The sequence below is a fragment of the Phyllobates terribilis genome, unplaced genomic scaffold, assembly GCF_046119375.1.
Source record: "Phyllobates terribilis strain yellow unplaced genomic scaffold, ASM4611937v1 Scaffold_117__1_contigs__length_5270597, whole genome shotgun sequence".
In the NCBI taxonomy this organism is placed as follows: Eukaryota; Metazoa; Chordata; class Amphibia; order Anura; family Dendrobatidae; genus Phyllobates; species Phyllobates terribilis.
The window spans coordinates 1,085,144-1,101,857 of record NW_027362877.1 but is presented as its reverse complement, the minus strand read 5'-3'; the positions used below and the strand labels follow the sequence as shown (position 1 = coordinate 1,101,857).

The following is a 16,714-nucleotide window of genomic DNA, read 5'->3' as shown; positions in this document are numbered from 1 at the left end:
TGTAGAGGGAGAAGAGGAAAACTGTCTGGAAAAAAACAGCAGCTCAACTCTACTCTGCTACACCAGTTAAAGGGGACCAGCCGTAAAGAAAACTCACTAGCAGCAATGGATGTGGAAATACAAATGGACAGAATTAGTGAGCTGCTTCTTCAGTTAACCTGTGAAAAATTGAGAACAGTAGCAGATCATATAAAGATGTCAGAAGAACAGATTTCTAAAGCACACAACCGCAGACAACCGTTAGCTGCCATTAATTAAAAAATGGATGAGCTGGGGGAGAAAGAAGCTGAAGACGTCATGGGGACGGTCCTCCAGGAGCTAACACAGTTTCTAACCAGGTTGAAGTTGGAGGATGGAGGGACAGCACCAATTACCAAAAGCGGGAATCTCTGTCCGCAGACTGAACTACAGGTATTGGAAGAACTAGTAGACTACCTGGTAAAACCACCCATCTTGGGAAATCCTGATTTCAATTTACCATTTGTTCTTCATTGTGACGCTTCTCAAGTTGGACTGGGAGCTGCCCTGTATCAGCATCAAGATGGAAAAATGAGAGTGACTGGTTACGGTTCTAAAACGTTGACAGACGCCGAGGAGAATTACCATCTACATTCTGGAAAATTGGAGTTCCTGGCATTGAAATGGGCTATCTGTAAACAATTTAGAGATTATCTCTACTATAGCAAAGAGTATGAGGTATACACTGACAACAACCCTTTGACCTATGTCCTTACTACAGCCAAACTGAATGCAACGGGTCAGAGATGGGTCGCTGAACTAGCTGACTTCAATTTCAGCATCAAGTACAGGCCAGGAAAATGCAATGCGGATGCTGACCCGTACACAAATCGCAGAAAAGAGAGGTAATATTGTACAGTAAAAAATACATTTTAACCGGCCCCGGAGAGTTTTTTTCAGACGTGGCAACAACAAACTGATTTATTCGACGACAATGAACACTCATCTACAGATGATGATACCTTGCACCTGTCCATATTGCAAATGGAGCTAACAGCGGTATCAATAGGGAATAAGATAGATTTTTACAAATTTTTTGCAGCACGCAATATAAGGTAATAACACCTGGCTGTATCGGTGTAATATGCTATCCATACTGCGATAGCTCACCCATAAACAAATTTCAGATAAGAGAGGTAATTTTGTAGAATATGGAATCAATTTGAATTGGCCTTCCCATTATTAAATGTAAAAATAGAAGTTCCAGTGGAGATCCAACAGTAAAAGAAGATGAAGTTTATTCACAAAGTAGTTAAATGGCAGCAACACGACCAGCTAGTGTGAATACCAACGCGTTTCGACCACCTAAGGGGAATGATGTATTTATTGTCTTGTGCATGCAATAAATAATAGTATGGGGAATAATACCTGACTGCAGTGATCAATATTTTAGATTAAATCCTGCCTCACGTTCAGACCTAGCAGCACCCTGGTGCCGAGTTGGAAGATCCAATAGGATTCTCGGTTTAGTACCATTCTTCTGTAATTGCCACCTCTGCTAGATTTATGGACTTTTTTAATAGCTCTAAATTTGAGTCCTGACAAATCACCCTTATGTACAGTATAATAACAAAATGACGAGATACTGCAGAGATCAGAGAGATGTTAATAGCTGTTGTGCTGGTTGCATCCGACATACTGATCGCGGCCCTGAACACAATCGACTAAGTAAACCACACCCGGTGTAATTCATAAACTGCTGAATATGGTTCGTTTTATTAGTGGAAAAGGAAGTGGATTCGTTACCTTTTAATACATCTAGTCCGGCCGCACTGGAAATATCCTTTTAAGCACAGCCATGTCTCTGAGATCTGCAGCTGAATTGATGGATCCGTGCTAGGAGCCAATACAGAGTCAGTAGTGGGGTCTCCTGGGGGTCTATCTCATGTGATTCTCTTTTAGGACACGTGACAATGTTTCATCTTGTTCTCGTACCGGTAAATATTTCTTCATTATTCTAACCCCATTATAATAACTGGGACTATACTCCGTGGATAATGTAATGACATTATTGGTAGCGGCTGTCGTGCATTATATTATGTGTGACTATGGGATATTATATATTGTATGCTTCCTTCCCGCAGATACTATACTCCGGGTCCATTTAACTCTTTCCATGCAGGACTCTTTTTTCCCTATAGGACTCATGAGATTTGTATGCAGACCCTGATGGTAACAGTTTCCTGGCTCCTCAGCTAAGTACAGGTGTGATGTAATTATCATAATTAACCTGTTACATTCATTGGTCGCCATTAACATGGGACTTGTGTATTTGTTCCTTGTAAATAGCACCATTGTGTTTTCAGCAGAGAGCCCTGAGTAAGACCCCTCAGGGGGTGGAAACACTTTGGTGTTCACACTAGCTGGTCGTGTTGCTGCCGTGTATTGTAACTACTTTGTGAATAAACTTCATCTTCTTTTCCTTTTGGATCTCTGCTGGAACTTGTATTGTTACATTTGCTGTTCAGGCCGGTCCCGGGACTTCTGAGCGGATCCCTGCAGCTGTGTCCTGGATACTACTTACTGCTGAGCTCATCTTCCATTCCCCCTCCTCCCTGCATATATCATTCCCATTATTAAGGAGTGGGTCTCCTCCACATTTATTGTGTATATGTTATAATACCCCCGGTGGCACTAAAAACCATCTCTGACAAAACGCCAGCGGCCAGGACCTCCAAGGCGTAGAGAGCCAGTTCATGCCACTTGTGTAGCTTCAATACCCAATAGCTGTAAGGCACAGAGGAATCACGGGGGACGTTGGTACAGTCAGCAAGGTACTCCTTCAGCATCTTCCAAAACTTTTCCCTTCTTGTCAGAGTACCTCACGAATCAGGGCCTAGGCGCTGGGAGGGTCTGAGAAAACTGTTCCAGACCTTTGACAGTGTTTCCTTGTCTCTGGTTTGTGTATCCCTCACCTGTACTCCTTGGTTATCCAACAAAATGTGACCTCTGCCACCAGCGTTGTCAGATAATTCTTCATCAAGGGCCTTCTGGTACTGCAACATTTTAATAGACTTCTCTGCCAGACTAGAACGTTCTCCTTGTAGCGCAGGTCTAGAAGTGTGACCAACCAGTAATTACTGCTGCTCAAAATGCATATAACGCGAGGGTCACGGGAAAAGCAGCAGAACATAAAGTCAGCCATGTGTGCCAGACTGCCAACAGTCAAGACTTCCCTGTCCTCACCAAGAGGACGACTGTCCATGCTCTCCTCCTCCTCCTCCTCGCTCTCTCTCTTCTTGGGCCATCCAAGCTGAATAGACGGTAATAATCTGGTGTGGGTAGTACCGTCTGTAGCGCTGGAACCCAGCTCCTGATCTTCTTTCTCCTTATTATCACCCAATCCACATTGAGATGAGATAAGGCTGGGCTGTGTAGCATCACCCTGTCTAGTTCCTTGCTCCATCTCATTGTGCTCTGCCTGCAAAGCCTCCTCTTTAATTGTGAGCAGCGAGTGTTTCAGTAAGCAGAGAAGCGGGATGGTGACGCTAATTATGGCGTCATCACTGCTCCCCATCTTGGTTGAGTCCTCAGTTTTGGAGGACGGCACAGATGTCAGACATCCATGCCCACTCATCAGCTTTTATGTGCGGAGGCTGACCTGACTACCGACGGGCGTGTTGAAGCTGGTACTCAACAACTGCCCTCTGTTGCTCACAAATCCTTCCCAACATCTGCAACGTTGAGTTCCAATACGTGAGCAGTGGAACCTGTAGCTGACTTTCTAAAATGGGCACACATGCAGTGTACTTTCACAAGGAGCTCGGGCAGATCTGGGTAGGTTTTGAGAAACCGCTGAACCACTAATATGTGCACATGGGCCAGGCCTGGTACGTGCGCGAGATTGCCAAGCCTCAGAGCCTCCACCAGGTTCTGGCCATTGTCACAAATGACCATGCCTGGCTGTAGGTTCAGTGGTGAGACCTTCAGATCTGCCTGCTGTTACAGCTTTCAACAGCAGTGTGCGGTTTGTCACCTAAGCATATTAGCTTCAGCAGAGCCTGTTGCCACTTTGCTGGGGCAGTGCTTCCAGCTTGCGACTGATGTGGTCATTTCGGATATGCAGGCTGAAGAGGAGGAATAGGTTTAGGAGCTGTAGAATGTGTGGGATTGACCCAGGGCCCACAATCCTCAGCGTCGGGAGGATGTGTTCCGTCCCAGGGTCCGACTGGGTCCTGGCTTCCACAGTTTTAACCTAGAGTGCCGTCAGTGAGATGTACCGTCCCTGACCACAAGCACTTGTCCATGTGTCTGTGGTTAGGTGGACCTTCCTAGTAACTGCGCTGGTGAGGGCACGGGTAATATTCTGGGACACGTGCTTGTGTAATGCTGGGACTACAAACTGGGAGAAATAGTGGTGGGTGGGGACCAAGTACCGAGGGATGGCCGCCGCCATGAGATTGCGGAAATCCTAAAAGGCAACATTTCCAGTGCAAGCAGTCCAGAAATGTGGCAGTTTAGTATTGTGGCCTGAGGATGGTTGGCTGCGTATGTGCGCTTGCGTTCCAAGGGCTGGGGTAGGGACAACTGAACGCAGCACTGGGACAATAACGTGGTTGCTGATGGTGGTGGTTGCAAGTGTGCAATGACAGGTGCAGGGCGGGAGACATCTTCGCCTGGTCCATAGACAGGGGATTGTCATGCACGCACAACAGCGGAACAGGTAGTGGTGTCACCCGCAGACACTGTTGCTCTACCCTGGCGCTCTGACCAACTAGTCGGGTTCTTTGCTGTCATGTGCCTGAGCATGCTGGTTGTAGTCAGGCTGGTAGTTTTTCTGTCCCTGCTGATGCTGGCATTGTAGATGTTGCAAATGGCCTTTTTTGGGTTAACTGGACAGTCTTTAAAAAAGAGCAAGAATCGGGGAAGACATAGCAGTTGGACTGGCAATGTCCACTTCCCTAAACCTTGCCAACTTTAAATCGAGTATAATATTTGTCACATTCCCAAAAATGTCTGTATTATTACTGCAGTAATATAGGATCATGTCTAATGACCACAGTTTTAGGTAGTGGCCTAATAGATAAGCTATTGGTCAGCGACCAAGTGTGAATAGGTTTGAACACACAGCTGGCAGGCTTTAAATGGAGTATAATATCTGTCAAACAGGAGAAAAAAGAAACCAGCTTACCCACACTTCCTGGCGTCCTGAAGCATGGACCTCAAGGGACCACTTGCGTTAGAAGGAAAAATACAAAATGTTCCAGCTTCTGTCATGCACAAAAAGATTTTAATGGTCAAATGGAAATTCCATGGAGAAAAAAGGCAAAGCAACGCGTTTCAGACGCAAGCCTGCGTTCTTAGTCAAAGCTATACCTGGAATTAACATGCGTAATTACATATAAAAGGCCCTCCAATACAATTCAAGATTGTCTTTTGTATTGGTAGTTTAATCGTGTGATTTCAATCAAGATAACGTCACATAATAAAGTCATCAATAGATAAACCCCAATATAAAACTACACAAATAAGAAAGTACAAAAATATATATATTTTTTTTAAATAACTAATACTACCCGGATACCTGGGGTTAGAATTATAGAGAGTGTTGCATCGTCCTGAAGAATAGGTAAAAATGTTAAGATTATCTTTCTAATACTTTAGCACTTTCTTTACAATTCAGTCCACAATTTTATAGTATTAAAAAAGATAATCTTAACATTTTTTTACCTATTCTTCAGGATGATGCAACAGACTCTCTAAAATTCTAACCCCAGGTATCCGGGTAGTATCCAAAAGAGCACAAACCTTGGGGAATACTTTATCCCCAAATGTATGTAATCCAATACAAAAACGCCACACCGGGCTTAATTGCCCGGGATTTTATAAGTGTGGACACAGTCGATGTAATTTATGCCAAAATGTAGAAATAACAAAGGACTTTCATAATTCAGACAAATCACAATCATATCAAACAATACATTAATTGTAACAGTGATCATGTGGTGTATGTTATTAAATGTAATTCATGTGACAAAATGTATGTGGGGTGCACCATACGAAGATTAAAAAAACGACTCTCTGAGCAGATCACAGATGTATATAATATGTCAGATACAGCCGCAACACATCCTATGCTTCCAGGCACTTCATACAATGCCACAACAAGAAGATTTCACTGCAGGTTTTCAGTATCGAAAAAATTATATCCAATCCCAGAGGAGGAGACATCAGAAAACGTCTCCAAAACCCAGAGGCATAATTGGATGATGAATCTGGATACATGTTATCCTACCGGCCTGAATATGCGACGTGAACTTACGCTCCACTATTAACATCGCATCTTATATGCTCGCATGTATAATTATTTAAAATATATATATTATTGTACTTACTTGTGAAGTTTTATATTGGGGTTTTTCTACTGATGACTTTATTATGTGACGTTATCTTTTTTAAATCAGATAATTTTTTATTCATTTAGAAAAAAATAATGAAATACAACTTCAGTATAACAATTTTCCATTTTCTTATTAGCAAAAAGAACCCTCAACCCCCCTCCCCTTTTACAGACAGCAATAATAATCCCTCATCATTATATAAGATATGATCCAATATCCCACAAAACATCCTATAACCATTTCACTGCATTTCGTAGTGTATTCACCGGAATCTTCCCTCCAATAGCATTAATCACACCTTCCATGGTGCCCATAGGTTGTCACTGAGTTTGGCATTTTTCCTTTTGAAATAGATTTTCTCCTCCATCCGCACCACATAATCCACCTGCCTTATATACTCCTGTCTAGAGGGAGGCTCCGGTCGCACCCAATACCTCGCTATTACCTTTCTAGCTGCATATAAGAGTCTGGCAATTGCCAGTTTTGCGATATCATTCCCCACAAGTTCCTCCACATATCCCAGCAAGCAAACCACTGGATCTGTAGGAATTATACAGTGATAACGCCCTTCAATTAGGCCAGCTACTTCAGACCAATAGTTTCCAAGTTTTGGGCAACTCCACATAACATGTAGTATACCGTCAGCTTCTGACCCACATCTCGGGCAATCCGAGGTCTCCCGTACCCCTATTCTGAACATAAAATCGGGCGACCTATACGCTCTGTGAATAAGAAGTAGTTGGGACATTCTGGCGGGTTCACTTAGAGTCAGCTTGGGGATATATTCTAATATGGATTCCCACCTGTCATCCTCAATGGTACCAACATCTGCTTCCCACTTTCCCTTCGCCAAAACAGGATAATTCAGTAGAAAGCTGTGAAGCAGATCGGCATACACCGTAGATATGACACCTGTTTACATCCCCCCATACAAATATAATCAATGACGATGTCCCTTTGAACAGATCGGTTCCTGATTTTCCCTGGCTTAATAAACGCATGTTTAACCTGTGTATACTGATAACTGTGTCCGTCCGATCAGTGAAATTCCTCTTTCAGCGTCTCTAGGGTTTTGATGCTTTGATTATCCATCAGTTGGTAGATGTATTGTACACCCTTTACCACCCAGCCTCTCAGATCTCTTATTTTGTAAAATTCACATAGGTTTTCATTATCCCAAAGAGGAGTATACGTTGTCAGCCCCACTATGCCTCTAATCTTCTTCACCCTCGTCCATAATTTATGGATTAGGCCACAGGTCAGGTATGACTTGCCCATCTTCCCAAAAAGTCCCATTTCTAGACCCACTACCAATGGACTCTTTTTAAGATAAAGTTCCAGAACCGCCCAAATAGTCCCATTCCCTGCCCTCTGCTCCCACCCTCTAATATGCTGGGACTGAGCTGCCAAAAAATATACCCACGGGTTTGGTAGAGCGAGACCCCCCTCCTCCTTCGGCCTCTGGAGAGTCTCCATCTTAATCCTAGGCTGCCCTCCACCCCAGACCAGATCTCTAAATATTGCATTAATGTGCTGGAACACCGACCGAGGAATCCACACAGGGGAGTTATGTAAAACGTACAACAATTTGGGCATCAGCACCATTTTAAGAAGATTGGTGCGTCCCACCACCGAGAGGCGCATTTTGCTCCATGTAGATGCTTTATCCTTTAATTTCCCCAGTATCGGGTATACATTCAGCTGAAGGTACTCCTTTACTGGTAATGTTATTGTAATTCCAAGATACTTAAATTCTTGTAGCAACTTGAGTTGTGTACGCTCCACCTGTTCAACATCTAAACTATTCAGGGAGTCTATTTCCATAATATGAGATTTATCCCAGTTAATTTGTAACCCAGATAATAAACCAAATCTATTGATAATAGCTATTGCTCCATGTAATGACATCTGAGGGTCCTGTAAGAATAATAAAATATCATCTGCGTACAACGCTATCTTCTCCTCCGCCACACCATACCGGAATCCCCTCACCATGTCTGACTGTCTCAGTACAGCAGCCAACGGCTCTATGGCCAGAGCAAATAACAGCGGGGAGAGGGGGCAGCCCTGTCTGGTTCCTCTAGTCAAATCAAATTTATCTGACAACTCCCCATTTACTCTCAATCTGGCCAACGGACGTGTATATAACAATTTTATCCATGCCAAAAAAAACAGACCAATTCCCATCAACTGGAGAACACGAAAAAGATAACTCCACTCCACACTATCAAAGGCTTTCCGTGTGTCTAATGAGACCACCACTCCATGCCCAGCATTATCAGCGGCCAATTGCATATTAAGGAATAGTCGCCTCAAGTTAATGGCCGTCGATCTATCCGGCATAAATCCTGACTGATCCGGGTGTACAACACCAGGAACCACCCGGCTCAATCGGTTAGACATTACTTTAGCTAAAATTTTAATATCAGCCGGTAGTAAGGATATGGGTCTATACGAATCTGGCTGTGTCCGGTCCTTATCTGCCTTGGGCAGAACCACCACCGTAGCCTCCCGCATTGACTCCGGTAATTCTCCCACCTCCAGAGCCAAAAACACATCTTTTAATTTTGGCAATAGTACATCTCTAAGATGTTTATAGAATTCTGTTGGTAAACCATCTGCACCTGGGGCTTTATTATTTGCCATTGAAGCCAAAGCTTCCTCCATTTCCTCTACCGTCAGGGGGCCCTCCAAGCTACCCCTAGCCTCCTCACTAAGCCCAGATATCTGAGTACCCCTCAAAAATTGGTCTATATCATCTCCCGTGTTCCTTAATTTAGAGTTATATAGGTCACTATAGAAGTCTCTAAACACCCTCAAGATATCTCGCGTTTCAGTGACTAGGGTGCCAGTTGGATCCAAGAGACCATACACAAATCCCGGTTCCCTCTGCGCTGCCGCTATAGTAGACAACAGGTGACCAACTTTTTCACCCTCTTCATAAAAGGCAATTTTTTGGAATTCCCTCTTCTTTTCCCCATTGGCCAGAAATATTTTATCCACCTTTTTTTGAGCTTCCTTCATGTTCTGTTGCGCCTCTACGGTGGGATTAAGCACCAACTCCTCCTCTGCCCCCCTCAGCGCAGCCAATGCCTCTCTTTCCTCCAATCTGTTCTGACTTTTACATCTGGATATATCTTGAATCAATAAACCCCTAGCATAAGCCTTCATTGTGTCCCACACAGTTCCTATGGCTGTACTTCCCATATTGTTCTGGAAGAATTCCTCCACCTCTCCTATTTTCTGAATATCTACCGTTTCCAGCCATACCGGGTGAACCTTCCACTCTTTCCGTCCACCATTCCCACACATACCGAACCTCAGTTCCACCAGCAAGGGACTATGATCAGAGAGTATCCTAGGCAAATAATCAATATGAGTGATGTTTTGGTTAACCAACCCATTTCCCAAGGCTAAGTCTATTCTAGACATAGAACCGTGCGTCAAGGAGTAACATGAATATGTCTTCACTCCCATATGTCTCACTCTCCACAAATCTATCTGGCCCACCTCTGACACATACTTAGCAAAGGGTGTCTCCCGCTCTCCGTCAGTTCTTCCCGGTTGCCTACTAGTTTTGTCCCAAATTTTAGTCATTATATTGTTAACATCTCCAATCAGCAACACAGGAATCCCTGTCCAATGACTCGTGAGCTCTATAATCTCTTGCAGTTTTGTCCCAGTAAATGGAGGTGGGAAATACACTGCCACCACACAATATAATTTGCCATAAAGTCAGCAGACTAGAAAAACGTACTGTCCATCTTTATCTATTTTAACCTCAACCTCCTCAAATGGAGTCCCCACATGCACCAAGATGGAAACCCCTCTCGCATATGCAGAATAAGTAGAGTGGTATACTTTTTGAACCCATTTCCTCGCCAGGAGCATAATTTTGTCCCTCATCAGGTGTGTTTCCATGAGGCAGATAATGGAAGGCCCGTGGGCCATAATATTTTGGAGAACAATAGCCCGTCTCTTACGGTCTGCCAAACCACGTATGTTCCAGCTTAACACCTTAACCATACCCGCCATTGTTTATCAGATTCAACTTCTGTGTATATAACCACATCATAAGATGTCCCCCATGCCGTCCGTCCCTGCCCCCCCCCGCATCCAACCCCCCCTCCCCCATGCCCCAAACCAAAACTCCTCTGACCGCCCCTATCTCCCCCAAACCACCTCCCAATTTGTCGTTCCGTTCTCTCTATCCGAGAGTTGGTGAATGAAACCGGCCTATTCCACCAACTATCTTCCCAAAGGCCTCTCCCGCCTTATGAAAAACATATTATATAAAAGGTATATAAACTGTATGCACCACCAGTACGCCGCTCCAGTCCATGATCAGACTTGTATCCTGCAACAAATAGTTAAATGCAACCGAAAAAGGATAATTATAAATCACATTCACAAAACCACAATCTCCCTCTCTTCAGCCGTCCTTGTGCTCTCGCACTCGTCTAGAATTCTTTTCAATCCAGTCCAGAGCTTCTTCCGGAAATTGCAGAAAGTGTCCTCTACCCAGTGCAGCCAGTCTCAGCCTGGCCGGATACATCACAGAATACGCCGGTCCCATGTCTCTCAGCCTGGCCGGATACATCACAGAATACGCCGGTCCCATGTCTCTCAGCCTGGCCGGATACATCACAGAATACGCCGGTCCCATGTCTCTCAGCCTGGCCGGATACATCACAGAATACGCCGGTCCCATGTCTCTCAATTTTTTCTTTACATCTCTATAATTCATGCGCATTCTTTGCACCGTGGGTGAATAGTCTGAGTAGAACGAGATATCTTGTCCATCAATTGTTAAATCCTTGATCTTCCTCGCCGTACGTAAGATAGTGTCTCTGTCCCTGTAATTTAAGAGCCTAGCCAGCATGGCCCGGGGGGCTGCTCCAGGAGGCTGGGGTCTCAGTGGGATTCTGTGAGCTCCTTCTACAACAAAGACCTTTGACAGTTTATCAGTTCCAAATTTTTCCAGCAGCCATTTCTCAATAAACTCTGTAGGGTTTGATCCCTCTGATTTTTCCAGGACCCCCACTATCCTGACATTGTTACGTCGTGACCTGTTTTCCGAGTCATCATTTTTAGCAGTGACATCTGTTAGTTGCTTGTCTGGCTTTTTCTGAGCAGCTTGTAGAGATATTATGGTGTCCTCCGCCGTGCTCTCTTTCCTCTACCTCTCCTGTGCGGACATCGGCTTTCTGCATGGCAGCTTTAATGTTAGTAATTCCTGCTTGCACACCCATAACCTGCTTTGACAACTTTGTAAGCGCCTGTTTGCAGTATGACACCACAGTGAACACATCTTTCAGGGTGAGTTCATCCACAGCAGGGTCAGCAGAAGACTCCATATTTTTGTCCTGCACCTCATCTCCAGAGCCATCAGCCGCACAGTCTCCTGCACCCACAGTATTCTCCTGATCCTCCATACCATCTTCTGCCCCAGCCTCCCTTTCTGAAAGTCCAGCACTGTGTTCACCCACTTCCACTCTTGCAAACCTCTCAAGGCGTGCAGCAGCCGACGTCCTCCTGGAGCACGCCGCATTCTCTCTGGCCGCCTCCTCCTGAGTCTCAGCGCCATCTTGGCCCCTGCCCCCTCTACCAGGGCCAGTATCTCACTGCCTGGTGCGGGTCATTACTTCTTTCCTGCTCGTCAGAAACGCTCCCCAGGGCGGCAGGAGAGCTTCTCACAGGATCCGGCGGTGTCTGAAGGGCTCAGTGGTATACCGGGTCGGCGCACACAGCGACGGTCGGCGAGAGAGCACCGGAACACGTCTGCCTACATCCCTGGCTAGGCCATGCCCCCAATGTGACGTTATTTTGATTGTCTTTTGTATTGGTAGTTTAATCATGTGATGTCAATCTTGAATTGTATTGGTGGGTCTTTTATATATAATCATGCATGTTCACTCCATGTATAGCTTTGATCATGTTTTCAGGATTTAGTATTGCACAGGTAATGGGATTATTGCCTGTGCAGGTGATGTAAATATCACCTGTGCAATACTAAGGAAATCCTGAAAACATGACCTGTTGGTGGGCCTTGAGTTGGGGAACACTGCACTAATAGATAAGCTATTGGTCAGCGACCAAGTGTGAATAGGTTTGAACACACAACTGGCAGGCTTTAAATGGAGTATAATATCTGTCACGTTCCCAAAAATGTCTGGATTATTACCGCAGTAATATCTGACCACCTGAGATGATGGACAAGTTTCTCTGCTTCCACAATACAGCAATGCTATTAACCCCTTTACAGCCTGTGGCCTATTAGTACGCACCAGGCTGTAACCCCCTTTTCAACCGGGCACATGTCTGCTGATTATTACAGCTGACATGTGTCCGCAACAGCCGCGGGTGAAAATTGCGATCCACCTGCGGCTGTTAACATGTTAAATGCCGCTGTCAATCTCTGACAGCGGCATTTAACATTGCCGCGCCAGAAGCACATCACTTACCCCGCCCAGCCGTGACCCCGTCACTTGATCGCAGGTCAAAGATGCGTGAGCATGACAACCCTGGGTCTGCAGCAGACTCCAGTGGTTGTCAAGAGCTGATCGCTATGAGCGCCACCTAGTGGTTGGTGCTCATAGCACAGGAGCATTTCTGCTGCATAGAGGTGATCTGCTGATCCCCTGTATGTAGCAGAGGTGATCAGACAAGTGCTGCTTCTAGTCTCCTATGGAGACTATAGAAGCATGCAAAAAGTGAAAAAAAAAATGTTTTTAAAAATATTAAAAAATTTAAAAAATATAAAAAGTTTAAATCACCCCCCTTTCGCCCCATTCAAAATAAAATAATAATAAAGAAACACATACACATATTTGGTATCGCCACGTTCAGAATCGCCCGATCTATCAATATAAAAAAAAGAATTAATCCGATCGGTAAGCGGCATAACGAGAAAAAAATTCTAAACACCAGAATTACACTGTTTGGTCGCCACAGCATTGCAATAAAATGCAATAACGGGCGATCAAAACATCGGATCTACCCCAAAATGGTATCAATAAAAACTTCAGCTCGGCGCGCAAAAAATAAGCCCTCACCCGGCCCTAGATCCCGAAAAATGGAGACGCTACGGGTCTTGGAAAATGGCGCCATTTTTTTTTTTTTTTTTTAGCAAACTTTGGAATTTTTTTTCACTACTTAAATAAAAGAGAACCTCTACATGTTTGGTGTCTACAAACTCGTAATGACCAGGAGAATAATAACGGTGGGTCAGTTTTAGGATTCAGTGAACGTGGTAAAAAAAAATTTTTTAAACAATCTGTGGTATTGCACTTTTTATGCAATTTGACCGCACTTGGAATTTTTTTCCCGTTTTCCCGGACACGATATGGTAAAACCAGTAATGTCGTTCAAAAGTACAACTCGTCCCGCAAAAAAATAAGCCCTCACATGGCCATATTGACCAAAAAATAAAAACGCTATGGCTCTGGGAACAAAGGGAGCAAACAACAAAAATGCAAAAACGGAAAATCCCAGGGTTGCGAAGGGGTTAAAATCAACCAAATCTGACTGTATGCTGCTAACAAGCAAATGGAGCAGTAAAAATGGTGTATTATATTGCTTTCACCAAAATTATCAGGATTAAGAGCAATAAGAATATTAGCCCTGATATCTAGGACTATGGATATGAGTAAAAGCAGCAGAAAGAATATGCAAAGGATCCTATTGTGTTGTATACGCTCTCCACAAACTCTGCCTGCCTAACTCCTGCTATCACCAGGATTAATATTCAGTAGCATTAGTCCTTAGAAGGACTGTTACTGTAGATTTGTAATGCTGTGGAATACCTCACTAAAACAACCGTCAATTCTCTCCCTAGCTCAGCAGCACCTCTCCCTACACTGTCTGATTCCGGAGTGACTGTGGCGAGCATGGCGGCGCCAGGTCTTATGTAGACCCAATGACGCTATGCGGCCAGCCAATCACTGTAATGCCACAACCAACATGGCTGAGGCATTACCGTGACTGGCAGGCAATCTCTGCAAGTTAATTGGCTGTCTAAATGTCTGAACAGCACCAAACATGCAGGGCGAGGACTCAGGCTCCCGCCCGAGCATTCCAAATTTGCTCACCGAGTACCAAGCATCTCGAGCACTGAGATGCTCGGGCGAGTACCAAATCACTAATCAACCTTACTTTCATGTTTTGATTCTAAAAAAAATTCTATGGAATTCAGTGTTGGCAAAATTTTAGAAATTGTTCTTGTGTTGAGTGAGATATTAAATAAAATTTATCAAAAGGGGTGTACTCATTTATGCTGAGCAATGTTTATTAAAATTGATGAAACACAGAGAACATAATTACAGTTTCTTTCCTGTTTGACTACTCATGTTTTACAAGATATGATTTATGTATAAAAGTTTTCCCACATTCTGAACATGAATACGGCTTCTCTCCTGTGTGACTTCTCTCGTGGCTCAAAAGACTTGATTTTTTTTTAAAAGCATTTCTCAAAGTCAACATGAATACTGCTTCTCTCCTGTGTGAATTCTCTGATGCATAAAAAGTTTTGATTCATCTCTAAAGCTTTTTCCACATTGTAAACAAGAAAACGGTTTCTCCCCGGTGTGAATTCTTTGATGCCTAACAAGATCTGATTTACTTCTAGAACATTTCCCACATTCTGAACACGAATATGGCTTCTCTCCTGTGTGAATTTTATGATGTTTAACAAGATCTGATTTACTTCTAGAACATTTCCCACATTCTGAACACGAATATGGCTTCTCTCCTGTGTGAGTTCTCTGATGTTTAATAAGATCTGATTTACTTCTAGAACATTTCCCACATTCTGAACACGAATATGGCTTCTCTCCTGTGTGAGTTCGCTGATGTTTAATAAGATTCCCTTTGACTGTAAAGCATTTCCCACATTCTGAACATGAATATGGCTTCTCTCCTGTATGGATTCTCTGATGTGTAACAAGATGTGATTTATTTGTAAAGCACCTTCCACATACTAAACATGAAAAAGGCTTTTCTCCTGTGTGAATTCTTTGATGTTTAACAAGCACTGAATTGTCTATAAAACATTTCCGACATTCTGAACATGAATATGACTTCTCTCCTGTGTGAATTTTCTGATGTTTAATAAGATTCCCTTTATGTCTAAAGCAATTCCCACATTCTGAACATGAATATGGCTTCTCTCCTGTGTGAATTTTATGATGTCTAATAAGGCTCCCTTTATCGATGAAGGACTTCCCACATTCTGAACATGAATATGGCTTCTCTCCTGTGTGGATTTTCTGATGTGCAACAAGCTGTGATTTATCTGGAAAGCACCTTCCACACTGTAAACATGAAAAAGGCTTTTCTCCTGTGTGAATTCTTTGATGTTTAACAAGCACTGAATTATCTATAAAACATCTCCCACATTCTGAACATGAATACGGCTTCTCTCCTGTGTGAATTTTCTGATGTTTTGTAAAACTCCCTTTATCTGTGAAGGACTTCTCACATTCTGAACATGAATACGGCTTCTCACCTGTGTGAATTTTCTGATGTTTTATAAGACTCCCTTTATCTGTGAAGGACTTCCCACATTCCGAACATGAAAATGGCTTTTCTCCTGTGTGAATTCTCTCATGTATAACAAATTTTGATTTACTTGTAAAGCATTTCCCACATTCTGAACAGGAGTATGGCTCTTCTCCTTTGTGTTTTCTTTGTATTAAACAATCTGAGCTTTTAGTAAGTTGCTTGTCACACTGAAATCTTGTATCTGTGTCACCTGGAATTGTGGTAACAATGTGAGATTGCTCAGGAGATGATTCCTCATGATTAGGAGGATTATAAGAAGGTGAAGTGCTGTGAAGTCCAGGAGGTGCAGGAAGGGTGATGAGGTTTCCTCCATTAGAGTGCTTCCTGATATCTTCTTTTTTACAATTTAGTGATAAACCGTTATTCTCACAAGGATTTCCTGTAAGGAGGAAAGATAGATTTGTTTTAAAGAAAAAAATCATATCCAAAGAGATTTCTAAATGTATTTTATGGAGCTCACAATGAAGACCCTCGTCAGTGAAAGTACCGGTAATAAGGAAGACAACTACATGCCATAACATTAACACAATGACGGGTAAAGTGAAGGCGGCCCTACATCCAGGAGCAGTCGAGCTCCGGCCACCGTAATCAGGTCCACAGCATGTATAAGAGCATAATAGGAAACCTTAGAAGACTGCAATAGTGCTGAAGGTACATTAACCCCTAAAGGACCAAGATACTTTGCTCGTTATGTGGGTTAATGACCAGGCCTCATTTTACAATTCTGACCAGCATCACTTTATGTGGTAATTCAACGTATCCCACTGATTCTGAGACTGTTTCTTTCGTGACAG

At 43.5% G+C, this 16,714-nt stretch overlaps 1 pseudogene; it reads right to left on the bottom strand.

The window, feature by feature from the left end:
- Nucleotides 1-14,694: 14,694 nt before the first annotated feature.
- Nucleotides 14,695-16,357, bottom strand: LOC141201529 (uncharacterized; annotated as a pseudogene).
- Nucleotides 16,358-16,714: the final 357 nt, after the last annotated feature.